Source organism: Chelonia mydas, chromosome 7 (genome assembly GCF_015237465.2).
Source record: "Chelonia mydas isolate rCheMyd1 chromosome 7, rCheMyd1.pri.v2, whole genome shotgun sequence".
NCBI lineage: Eukaryota > Metazoa > Chordata > Testudines > Cheloniidae > Chelonia > Chelonia mydas.
In genome coordinates, this window is record NC_057853.1 from 38,902,343 (window position 1) to 38,916,213 (window position 13,871).

The window sequence follows — 13,871 nt, forward strand, 5'->3', positions numbered from 1 at the left end:
ACGTAGCTGGAATCGACGTACCTTAGGTTGAGTCACCGTGGGGTCTACACCGTGGGGGGTTGACAGGAGAAACTCTCCAGTCAACTTACCTTACTCTTCTCATTAGGGGGTAGAGTACAGAGGTCGACTGGAGAGCAATATGCTATTGATTTGGCGGGTCTTCACTAGACCTGCTAAATCGACTGCTGGTGGATTGAACTCAGAGCATCGATCCCAGCTGTAACGTAGATGTAGCCTTAGACTTAAACTCCTTTATACATACCCCTTTGCTGAACACTGTAATGGAATACACAAGCCAGGGCCAAGCTTAAGGTGAATAACACTGACTCTTCTAATGGGAGGAGGGGGCGGTGACCAAGTAGCACTTTGGGAGGCATAATCCTCACCAATCTGTAATGCAGGACCCATGCAGGGAGATCAGAATGACCTTGGAGAGACTCACCCTACAGATGAAAAAGAAACATTAAGCCTTGAATTTTGACATTACCAACGTCTCTGTTTACAATTTTTGACACAATGAACCAGATTAATCTCTGCTGTAACTCCACGAAATGGAGACAATCAGGTATCCACCTGGCCTCTTTGTGCTTTGAAGATATTGAAAGACAGCAGGAAGACAAGGGAAGTCATAAGTAGACGAAAGGAAAGGATACCTAGACGAAAGGAAAGGATACCTGTTTGTTTCTTGTTTAGTTCAGTAACACTTATTTGAACTTACCATTCAAAGACAGAGAGAGAGGAGGGTTGTTGTAATGCGGAACTGTCCTGCAGCAGTGGATGCTGTGTTTGAAATGGGACTGGGAAGTGAGGGGATGTTTACACTGTAGCAGGATGCTGTTTATACTGTGGCAGGACAGTGGGGATGCTGTTTTTATAGGGGCAGGATGCTGCCTTTGTAGCGGTGTGACACTCTTGGTAACAGGCGCGTGCTGAGAGTTGACACCCGCTGAGACATCCCAGCTGCCAAGTGGTTTTGTTGTTGTTCTTATTCTTTGCAGTGAGCCATGGAGGGAGAAGGCCTAACCTTTTGTTCCAGTTATATATCTTGCATTTCATGTTGTTTTGTTTTATGGTTAACAAATTGCTGGCATCTGGAGTCACTCCAGGGCCAAGGACTGCTGTGATGTTTCCATCAGTGCTCCTCTTCCTCTTTGCATAATAATACAAGCCCCAAATTCTGCATCCCTAAATGCTGTGTCTTACAGTCATAAACTGTGATTATTTTATGTCCTAGCCAGTCCTCTGCTTCTTTAATTTATTTTGCCATATGTATGATATATTGACCAGTTATTCTACTAAGTTCTATCACTTCAGAAGCTTTGTTTCAGTTTTGTCTGCAAAAGTATGTTATCGGAGAGTTCAAAAGCACAGAAGGAAGACATCCACTTTGCCCATGTTGAGTCATTATATTACCACATAGCACTCACCAAGCTTAAGCCATTCTGTACCATTCATTATATCAAGACATATGATGGCCTTTTCTTGGTACTCATCAGTACAGTAACCTCTGTGAGCTAGGAAAATATAATCCATATTGAACAGATGGGGAAACTGAGGCACAGAGCGATTAAGAGACATGTCCAAGGTCAGTCAGAACATCTGTGGCAGAGGTAGGAATTGACTGTAAGTTTTCTGAGTCCCCGTTCAGTGTCTTACTCAGAAGACCATCCATCTGTCCCCACTAGCATCAGCTCACAATGAGTTATTTTACTTGATCCACTATGACATTCAAGGCAGAATCATCACTTAGTAACATGAGCCCACTAACACCTAGCTACGTACTCAGCCTCTTTATTTTCTCATCTATCTGGCTCAAAACCTTCACGTAGGAGAAATGACCACATAATTCATTTTAAAATAATGAGCTCCTCCGGTCAGATAGAGTGCATGTGTATTTTCAGAATGTAATTAACATTTTTAGTATCATGGAATTAGATTTAAAAAGACAGAAAACTATTCATTACATTTACATTGTTTAGAGCCAGAGAGTTGGCTGCAAACACTAAGCGCTGAGCACACTTGGGAAAGGAGAACAAGGAAACCTCTTCGTCTCCCCACTCCCAGAACCCTTTTTATGCAAGACTGGCCTTGGCAAAGTATAGCATGGCCTTAGTGGCACTGTTAATTGTGCTGGCTAATAAGGCTCACAGTGGATGTTCTGGTAGTCAGGGATTGCCAAAGTATAGGGATGCCCTGGCTATGCTCCCTTTCTCCCAGCCATGCTGGGGGTAAAAAGGAGGTGGTGACCATGTGCCACTGGAGACTCACCTCCATGGGTAGCATCCTCCACTGGCCAGATCTTCTGGGCTCAAGTGTTCTTTGTGCCAATGGACCTGCCCATTGCAGACAAAACAGACCTGAGACCCAGGTCAATAACCACCAGGAAGTGAATTTATCCTTCTCCTGACACCTATTGTACCTAGTCCCAGAGTGTGTCAAAGCACTGGGGCTGATTGAAAGAAGAGGCTAACTAAGCAAAGTAATGATTTTTAATTTCACTGAGAACATGTAAAATACAGGCCCTTGGAGCTAAATTCTCCTTGCAGCTGACCTGGTGCAATGGAGAGAAGGATTTTGCCCTTAGTATGAAGGGAAGGTATTAGTTCTGCCCATTAATTCCTTTGGAAAGAAGAACTCATAAGACCTTTCACATTGACAAACTGATGCATGACAACTTTATGCCTTTAGCAGTTAGAGCTGGGTTTTAATAAGGAAATCCAGCACTTTGATTTTTCTTCATTTTAATAGCAGGTATTAATTTCAGTTTGAGGGATTGGGGGGTATGTGCAGTATTTACAGTGCATAGTAAATCAAATCTGTTCTAAATATGAGACAAAGAGGTGGGGCTTAGCTACTACTGTCCCCAGTTTGGTACTGGTCGCAGAGACAGCTAATCCAGGTGGCTCCAACCAATGGAACATTTTCCAGTGAGAGATCAGGCAGCATGCACTACACCTAGACCCTGTCAGTGGTATTTACAGGTGTGCTCTCCTAAAGGCACCGTCCACTACAGATATTTCCAAACCCAAAACTGTTCATCAAAGAGATCAGGCCACAGGACTCTGCTGCTTCTTACTCCATTTCCCTCGCCTTTACATTTCACCTGCAATTCTGAATCAGCTCTTCCACTCGCCACCTGTCACTCTCAGTGATACAATTAGAGCTGTGTGAATAATGCATTTTTCAGTTCACTAGCAATTCCAAATCATAAATAAATAGAATTGATTTCAGGTCAACTCAAAACCTAATTTTTCAAAATTTTTAGTGAGTCAAAAAGTTTTTAAAAAAATTGTTCAGCAAAATGTTGTTTCTTTTTTAAGTTTTCTAAAAAAAATAAAAGTGAGGTAATTTCAAAACAAAGGCCATTTTGAATCAAGAAGTTGAATTTTTTTTTGAAATGTTGAAATGAAATATTTTGACTCCCCCCCACTCCCCGGAACAATTTGCCAAAATTGACACAAATTCGCAAAATGTTTTGAGGGACCCAAATCTGCATTTTTCATTAAAAATAAAAGGTTTGGTCGTAAAATTTTGCCCAGCACAATTTACTGGCAGAAATGCTTGCAAAGTGAATTTCATACCAAAGCATTTGAACGTTTTCTGTGTCAGGAAACAGATATAATACCATGAGATTTAGGATACTGGTTAAGTGGTAACTAGACCATTGTCTACACTCTACAAGTATCTATATGGGAAGAACTTTCTGATAATGGAGGGCTCTGTAATACAGCAAAGGCAAAGCAAGATCCAAAGACTGGATCTAAAGCTAGACAAAGTCATGCTAGAAATAAGATGCAATTTTTTTTTTAACCGTGAGGATAATTAACCATTGGAACAATTTATCTAGCTCTGTGGCACATTTTCTGTAAACTGAAGTTTTTAAATTGAGACAGGATGTTTTTCTAAAAGACGTGCTCTAGTTCAGATAGAAGTTATGGGCTTGATGCAAGAATTATGGTGTGAATGTCTCTGGCCTATGGTATGCAGGACTTCAGACTGGAAGCACAATGGAGTCCTGGTCCATGACCAGGTGCTACCGTAATACAAATAAACCATCATAATGGTCCATACTGTTCATAAAATCTATTACTACAATAATGTAACACCACTCATTAGAATTTTCACAATCAATCCATAGAACAAAAGAAGTGAAAAGATATTTTGTCAAATTCTGAGAACAAGAAATTGTGATCTGCTCATGGTTGCATCAAGTCTATTCAATGATTCACATACACGCCACCCCAAAAATGGCAGGCACAGAAATTAACTCCTTCCCCTCCAAAACAAACAAACAAAAAACGGATAATGCACCAGGGCCAATGGGGCAAATTTTCAGCCATGGTTTGTTTGTGTGACCATTTTTGTGCGTTCATTTTGGCACCAATCTGTTCACAACACATGGTCACCCATTTGTGCAAAATAGATGTGCGTCCACAAGCAGTTTTGTTCACAGAAACACAAACCAGAGCTGCAACTGTGGCCATAACTTTATCAAGCAAGTCTTCAAACAGAATTTCCCCAAACTGGGTCTTTATCATTTGTAATATTTTTTTTAAATTGCACCTTATAATGAATGCCTTGGGTTTGGGATAGCAAGTCCTTTCTGGTTTCATCGGCTTATGAATGACAAACATTTTTGCCAGAATACTGAAATAGTGACAGATGGCAAGTAAATGAGGGATAAACTAACCTGCTAAATAATATGACATGAAATTTAGCGATTAAATTCCCATCTGGAATGCCTTTACACTTAACTTCGGGGGGTTGGGTCTGACTTTACACAATGTGCTGCACATTTCAGAGTCTGCAATGTGATTTCAAGCACTTGGCAATGGACTAAGGCACACATGACTGCTCGCCTGATATTAGAACCTCAGGGACCACATAAGGTAGCAATTACATATCCTCACAGGGTGCTCATTGCTTTTGGGTTTTAGGCACTATTACTGCAGGAAGCTGAACAGCCATGCTGCCTAAGAGATGTCTCCTGAAGAATATCAACACTAGTATTATTCTTCCATCCTGATTCCAGTGTTTCTTGGCATTTCACATCTTGATTACATTTTCATTTACTGTAGGTGATTTAAATCTATTTTATGACCATCTTAAAACTACACAGGTTCTAGTTAGTTTTCTCATGAATCTGTAATACAGCATGCGGATGCTAATAAACCTGATAGACACAAAGGTTGACATATGCATTGTGTTTTATAGCTTGTAAGAAGATTAACATCCAGTGCTGTTTATTTCAAGGAGAAGCAGCATTCTCCAGCGGTTAGGGCAGGTAACTGGATTCCTAGTTGGATTCCTTTCCTGACTCTGCCACAGAGTAACTCTATGACTGCAGACATGTCACTTGACCTCTCTGTGCCACCATTCCCCACCTCTAAAATGTCGTTTATAAAACCCAGTTTTGTAAAGCATCATGTGTATGCAAGACGATAACCACTGCGTGTATTCTGGCCGTAACCAACAACATACATAATTTCCTAAAACAAACAGCATTGGCCAGCTTCCTTGTGCAACCATGCAGCAAGCACACAGCTGTGAGAAAAAGCAGAGTCTGTCAAGAAGCAGGTGAAATGGGAGCCAAGATAAAAGTCACTATAAAGGTAAATGGAGTGATATAGCAAAAGTCATGCATTGTAGGGTTCTCCTAAACTGGAATCCTGGTTTAAAAGTCTTGTACCTTAAAGCAACATATTAATAATCACTAATGGGTTTGGACTTTGCCAGTATCATCATATATTAGACTTCTTCTGACTTCTTCATCTGTATCCACATCCTAATATGTGTGCTGCTTCAACCCACCAGTTAAAGATTCTTGCCACTGAAGACGCAACATATTTTGGCCCAGGCCTTCTGGGAGCACTCATTTTTGTAGCCTCTGCAGTGGTGGGAAAGAGTACAAAGCATGTAGGAGCACTGATTCAGAACCACTTTAAAGAGGTTTGTGTGGTTGACTGTGCTCCTTTTCTTATGGTCCAGTGCTGCAGGCAAAACTTCTGTTGAAGCCTGGTGGAGAGTCACAAGGAGCTACTGACACACAAAAAGTTTGGCAGGAGAAGGGAGGGAGTTGGAGCCGATAGCTGAATGTATCCAAATTTTAGGAGAGGTGAGGATTTGTATCAAAGGATGAACAGAGATTCAAGCTAGTTTTATTTTTCAGGCTGCTCTGCCATATCTAGTAAATATAGTAATAATAGAACAAGACATACATAAATCAGCCATGATTAAGGTGGCCTGAAAAATTTCTTACAAAATTCCCATGTTAGCAACATGTACTGAATATACCCAATAGCCAGGATCAGAGGGTTCACTCAATACTCCAGTCATTGGCTCGGGCCCAGGTCTGGTTTCTTTGCATGCAATGTGATAGGAACAGCCAACAGTGCTGGTGCTGGAAAACTGGATCAGGCTTATAGACCAGTAAAGTCAATGGGAGCCTTTTCATAGACTTCAATGAACTTTGGATCAGACAATAGGGCCCTGATCTATCAATCAAATGAAACCACGGGACTACTCATGGTAGTAAAGTTTAGCATGTGCATAAGTGTTTGCAGGATGAGAGTCTATGTGATGGACACAGTTTGAGCACAGGACTGGGAGCCAGGAACTCCTGAGTTTCTAAATCCAGCATTGACATGGTCCCCAATCTGTGCCTCATTTTCGTCATTTGCACAATGAGGGTAACATCATCTAACATACATCAGCAGGGCTTTGTGAAGACTGAGCTCATGAGGCCTCTGACTCACACAGTGTGCATTAGGAGTAAGTCCATTGAAATCAGTGGAGTTAAATGAGCATACAATATGTGAAGGCAAGAAGAGAAACACTCCCTGAGCTTCTAAAGCAAGTACAAAATATTCTTATATTTAAGGTATTACCCCTGCAATTGCTAATTACTAGTGCTACTACTGAGGGGCAGGATGATTTGTTTTAGAGAATTTTGAAGTTCTAAATATTTTATATATCAACATTTGATTGCTCAGCTCCTTCACATTCTTATAAACTAGTATGGGTCTTCTGATGGGAACGTTATGGAGCCATTCTGTTTAGATCCCCCAGTATTTTCATTAACCAATGACACTAGCTTTTCCACGAGCACTTTACTTGTCATAGGGGCACACTGTTTAGAGAATGATCTTGGTATGTGTTATTTAACACACCTTGTGTCTTACTAATGCTTAGCTTAGACAGCTGTCCTTGCAACTAAAAGGTTGAAAAATCAAACAATACTTATTGTGGACTGGAATCCAATGAAGAAAAGTGTGTTTTAATAACTGAATTATATTACTCCAATCAGCCCGTAAATTGTGTTTATTTTCCAGGGTGTAAATTTATGTAGTACTCAAAAAGGTTGCTTTTCATATTGACATAGTTGGTTCAGAAGAACCAGAGTTATTTTGTTAAACATCAGCTCAAATACAACTGTTAGGAAAGGTATTATAGGATCCTATTATAAGTCAAGAATGTGCTTTAGAAATAATTTATTTTCTAAATATAATTGGCTTAACATTAGTTTATACCCAAAATGTTACATGATCAATTATTACAGATAAGTGCATTATCTTAAATAGGATTTTGTCTTGCACCATTGAACCATATGTTTCCAATGTGGCCTTGTACACAGATAGATACATTTGCATAGACAAATGCACCTAATCTGGAAACTCTTGACAAGATGTAGAATTATCTTAATTGTTATTAATAATAGTGAGGGGCTAACAAGTGGTGAGCAGCTCCAACAAGATAACACGGCACCTCCTCTTACACAGTAATTTTATATACAATACTGTGATCATGAAAATGAAACTCTACCGCACACTTAAGCTGGCTATTGTGTGATCACCCAGCAGAGGATTCCACTGAAGGGCTAATGGCCATAAACCTCATTACCTGCTTGTATCTCAGGTAACCCTCAAAAACAGAACACATGCCCTCCAAGTACAACCACAATGGAATATCTGTATTTGCCACAGCATGCCCAGAAGTGTCACTATCAGCAGAAAGAGCATCCAAAAGCCTGGTTATGCAAATTGTTACTTTTGATTAGTTCTTACTCAGGTGAATACTCCCAGTCATTGGATCTACCAGCCTGATTAAAAACTACATGTGAGAGCAAGTGTTTGCAGGTTCCGGCCCCTTGTCAGACGTTTTCTTTAATAAGGTCAGTAATTCATAACTGTCTCTGAAAAGATACTAGGCTCTAGGTTCTCTTCTGCTCAGTGCATGTGCAGGGAGGGGGTGCCAGACTGCCAGCTCCCTGATTTGGGTCGCTAGTTTGCAGCAGCCTCAGCATAAGAGCAAACAGCCTAGAGGCTGATCTAACATACACCATGCCTTCTACTCACACTCTTCTTCCCTGAACATGCCCCCACCCCACAATACACTCAGCAAGGGTGTAGAGGCCATTGGTGCAGGAGATAGCTCTACCATCTTTGTTGGCTAAGAACTCTCTTGTGCCAATGGCATTCTGTGCTGACCCCTGGGGGCAGAACTTGGTTCTCTATTTGCTTAGAAATACCAACTTTGTCCGCGGTAGTAAATGGAAATCTCATGTTTGTTTTCCACAAATCAATATATTTTACTAATAATTTTAGGATAATAAAGCTGCTCTGTTGAGTGAATACAGCAGACTCCTTCACATCATGGAGTTCAAATTATTGACAAATAGAGTCCTACACCATTAGGTAATGTCTGCACAGCAAAAGCTGTGCACGGGCTAGCCTACCTAGCCACCTTGAATCCAGCTGGCCCGGGTAACAATAGCAATGAAGAGATCTCGGCACAGGCTTCGCTGTGTGCTGTACAAGCCCAGCACAGCTTGCTAATTTGCTCTGATGCCTGTGCTGTGCTGTCTTCACTGCTCCTGTTTCCTGAGCCAGCTGGGGTTTGCTAGTCCATGCACAGACCCATAGAGAGGCAGTGTAGTCCAATGTATTGAACACAGGACTGGAAGTCAGGAGCTATTCAGGCTGAGCTAATTGCATCTAGCCACACAAGCAAGTCTTTGAGACTCAGCTTTATAACTGGTTTCAGAGTAACAGCCGTGTTAGTCTGTATTCGCAAAAAGAAAAGGAATATTTTAAATAAATTGGTTAGTCTCTAAGGTGCCACAAATACTCCTTAGCTTTATAACTGTAAAATAAGGGTTATAATACTTGTTTTCCTCTCTCCTGCCAGGAGCGGGGAGACTGAGGAGTACAGGCCTTCATTAGTTAAATGTCCGTAAAGTGCTTCAAAGCTGCAAAAAGATGCTTCCTAAGTGCTAAGTCTTATTGTTATAAATGGGGATGAATAAAGTTATTAATGGGATGTTTGATTTCCTCAGTCAGCTCCAATAGCGAGCGTAACATAAGATTGATAAGCTCCCGCAAAACAACTGACTAAGTGTCCCATCCTAATTAACTCCAATGTACACCTGCTGCTGAGCCCCAGGAAAGGGTCAAACACAGTTCCTTGCTGTGGTGAATGTAGCCTGCTTTGCTCATGCATCAAATAAGCCCCATTGATTCCTGTTTATTCTCACTGGGGACATTTGGTGATTTGTGCTGCGTGTAATTGTCTAATCACTATTAAATACTTTGGGTGTCAACTGGCATGGATCTAATGACTCCAAGAGTCCTCGGCCAGTTTACAGAAGCCAAGGAGCTGGCCCTGGATCTCAAAGCCTAAAACACAAAAGTTTATTCAAATGTTGTTTCTTTCGGGGGAAATTCCTCCCGTGCAGAAAGCCAGTGAAAGGTCTGTGCACAACTAAGGCACTTAATTCCACCCATAAGAAGCCTATCATCCTCCATCTAATTCCTGACTGCTCTAAATAAGTGAGTCAGTAGCAGTGCACTGCTTTCACCTACGTGTCCTCCAGCAAGTCACTTTGCTTGTCTATTTCTTCCCACCCACCCCCTTTAAAATGGGAGTAATATTGTGACTATTGCACAGAGCGGTTGAGAGGGTTAATCAGTTAATACTTTATAGAGCACGGTGAGATCCCCAAATGAAAGTGGGGTTGTTTGTATTATAATTAGCAGCATGTGCTCCATTTGGAAACAAAGAGTTGATTGGCTGGTGCCTCACTGTGGTGAAAAAAGCAAATTGCCGCTTTGTAACTGTTTATGGGCTGGTACCTTCTGTTCGCTCCTTCAGTGGCTTCCAGAAATTCTGTTAAAATGAAACAAGCCACATTTCCATTTAAATCACTATTTTACCACACAAGTTCAACAAAGAAAATAACTACATCAATTGACAATAAGCAGAGATTTAATTGCTGTGAGCACTGGTTTCTTAATAGATATAAGTGGCCTTCCATTTGCTGTTTAGGTGACAGGACTGTGGAATTCAAGTTGACCTACTAACTGTAAGTGAAATCAGAACATTAACACTTTCATAGAATTATAACACTTTTGCCCAATGACTTGCAGCCTGATACATTGTTTGATTAGCTGAAAATTCCAGGACAATTTTTTTAAGGAGAGAGACTATAGTTCTCTATGTTTAAATGAAAATTGTTTTTTTTTTCCTAAAAGATATGCTCTGGGAATTATTTTGGGGAAGTTCTATGGCCTGTGTAATGCAGGAGATCAGACTTCTGGCCTTAGAATTTATGGGGAAAATGTCATTGTTATCTTGGTCATAAAATGGAGCTCTTTTCTGTAATGCATACAGTTACAAGGAGGACTTCAGAGTATAAAATAATGTGTTAGATAGAATAAGTGGAAAAAAGTGCCATGGAATTCATATAACTTGCGTATTAGTAAGCAAATGCCCATCTAGCGTACAGCATATTATATACAAAGAAGAATAAAGGAGAAAGATCATCATCAAGAGGACTCAGAATATGGATTTTGCCACTTGCAGAGAACCCGTGACTGAATGGTAGATGAACATAATTAAAGGATTCTTTTAGAAATGTAGTTACGTATTTAATTTACTGCTTACCTTAGATATGTGTTTTTGTCCCACAGAGGAACAATGCTTGTAGAGTTTGGTAATATAGCACCACTCACATAAAACATTTCCCCAATTGTTTCAGAATGGAACTACTATTTTAAAATAAAAGTGCAGGGCAAGGAGGAAAAATGTAATATTATAAAGAAGTCCAATTACAGATCAAACAACAGACAAGATTCCAAAGGCAGCTGCAGTGGGGTCTCTATACCACTGAAGATGTGTTCAGTATTTATTAACACATACAGCTGTTGGTAACATCTTGCCTCTTTGAATTTCACCATTCTTGGATTTATTTGGGCTGTGCTTTTGGGCCTTCTTCTTGGCTCCAGGATCTGACTTCAGGCCTCAGTTTAGCAAGGGACTTAAGTACATGTCAGTCTTTAATGGACTACTCATATGCTCAAAAGTAGGTAAGTACTTAAGCATCTTCCTGAATCGGGGCCTCAATTATTTGAATGATCTTGTTTCAGGAATGTTATTGACACAAGTGAGCACTGGTCAGCGGGCCACCTGAAAGAGTTAATTCTTGCATTACCTTTCAAGTCACCCTGGGGTACTTCAGTACTATACAAAATCTTTCTCTCTCTTTTGTCTGCTGGTGTTTGTCACTGAACTCTAGAGCATGTGAGCAGCACATATCATAAACTTGTATGATTAGTCTTACATTTCTTTTTCCCTTGCCCAATTTCATAACTTTCTCAGTGGAGGTTTCCTTCTATTTTCAGAGGGGCGGCTGACTGATGTCTGTAAGCTTAAGTATTTTTTTATTCTTATGGTACTCAGAACTGAGACAGACACCATGCTTCCTGTTCCTACTTGTGTCATTAGCTATCACACACAGTTTTCAGATTGCGTGAAGTATACAATACAGTGCTGCAGTGAATGCTGGGGTTTGTTACGGAGTTTCCAACAGTGCCTAAGTGACTTAGGAGCATAACTTTCTTTAAAAGTCATATGTGTCCCTAAGTCACTTCTAATAATAGCTATTATATTAGCTTTTATAACAGCATAATAGGGCAAATCCACACCCCAGCACTAGTATCTTGGCTGGGTGCTAGGGAGATCCATAGGGGAGAGGGATCAATTATTACAATGATGAGAGCTATAGAAATCCCTCAGATAGACACAATGAGAAAAAGAAGGAATTCTCCTCCTGATACCTCGGTCTGGCAGAGGAGTTACTATGCTGAGGCTTCTCCATCCCACTGACTAGCGCAGACCTAACTCATTCCTGCCCCTCTCCAGATATGCCGTCTGATGAATTTACTGCTCAGCGAACCCGCACTGAACCGAGCTCTGTGCCGCATTGGGGTGTACACCACCAACACTGTTTGGGCAAATCACATTCCCAGCTTGTGCAGGGGAAAGATCCCTGCACACACCTCCCAGGTTGCAGTGCAGGATTTACCCCAATGTGCACAATTAACAGAATGCATCCCAATCTGAATCAAACAGGGCAACTGCTTGCATTGGGTCTAGCTATTTGGATTTGAGTTAGGAATTTCCTTAACAAAAACCTAGTTCTGGAATTATTATTTAAATAAAAAGCTCTAATCCTTCAATATGAAAACATTCCCCCCTCCCCCCACTGGTTCCTCCATCTCCAGAATCAATATGAAGGCAACGATTTTTGTGGCTTTGTTGTCATGGAAACCATTTCTCCAGTCTGATATGCCTTAAAGGGTTTTCAGACCTCTTCTTGTCAGCAATTATCATTCTGTCCTACATGCCGAATATTCTGCCTTTTAATTTCATGCTGTGAACCTTACTCCATTTGTGAATGAAGTCTGCCTGAATACAGCCAAAACAAAATGCCAGACCGCTCTAGTCAGACCACTGAAATAAAAGGTACACACACTCCTTCCTCTGAGTAAATACTGAACCAAATGGCCCAGAACGGTGGCAAGAGGCCTCATGCTGCTGCAGGTGCTGTCTTCCAGATAAGACGTAAAACTGCAGACCCTGACATACTTGGAGTACTGTGAGTAAAGAACATTTGTTAGCTACTACTTCTACTTGCATTTTCTTTCTCTTCCTGTCCTATGGTTTGTTGTTGTTGCTGTACTACAGAGAAAGGCTGGTTTTGAGTTTAAGGCACAGGATTAGGGTCCCGAGCCAACAAGGATTACGCACATAAACAAAGGCGGCAGAATCTGGCCCAGGAATCGGGAGATCTGCATTCTGGGAAAAAGACTTCTTGGGTGACCTTGGGTAAGTCTCTGAGCTTCTCTGTGCCTCAGTTTCTCCCCATATCACCTGGGGATAATACTTTACATAGCTACCTAACAGAGATGTTAAAGGTAGAGCTGGACAAATAATGGCTTTTTTTGGTTTGTTGACTATTTAGAAAAGTAAAGAAAAATATCATTTCAGGGCAATTAAAACATTTAGTTTTGAATAAATCCACGTTGACCATTTTCAGACATGTTTGGTTTTGTTAAAAATAAAACGAAAGAAATTTTGAAATGAAAAGTTCTTTCAAACTGAAAAAATCAAAATATTTTGATTTTTGTAAGCATTGGTTTTTGCTTGTTTGTTTTCTAAACAAACAATTCAGTGACACTGACATGAATTCGTTAAATATTTCAATGTTACTGAATTTGCATTTTTGCCAAAATTTGCCCAAAATAACTTCAGCCAAAAAATCCACTCAGTTCTAGTTGAGAGGCTGAGACAATGTGAAACACTGTGACATCAGATGGAACGTTTTATTTAGATGTCAGTGTGTTATTAGCTATTATTGGTATTATAATATTGCAGTGCATTAAGCAGCTGTCATGTCAGAGGTAACTGTACATTTTATTGGTAGTTGGTATGATTCCTTTTTAAGCCATAGGGCCAAATTCAGAGGTAATGTGGCAGGTGCTAAAGGATTTAGGAGCACAAGTGTCATTGAAAGTGTCAGTAGGACTTTTGCA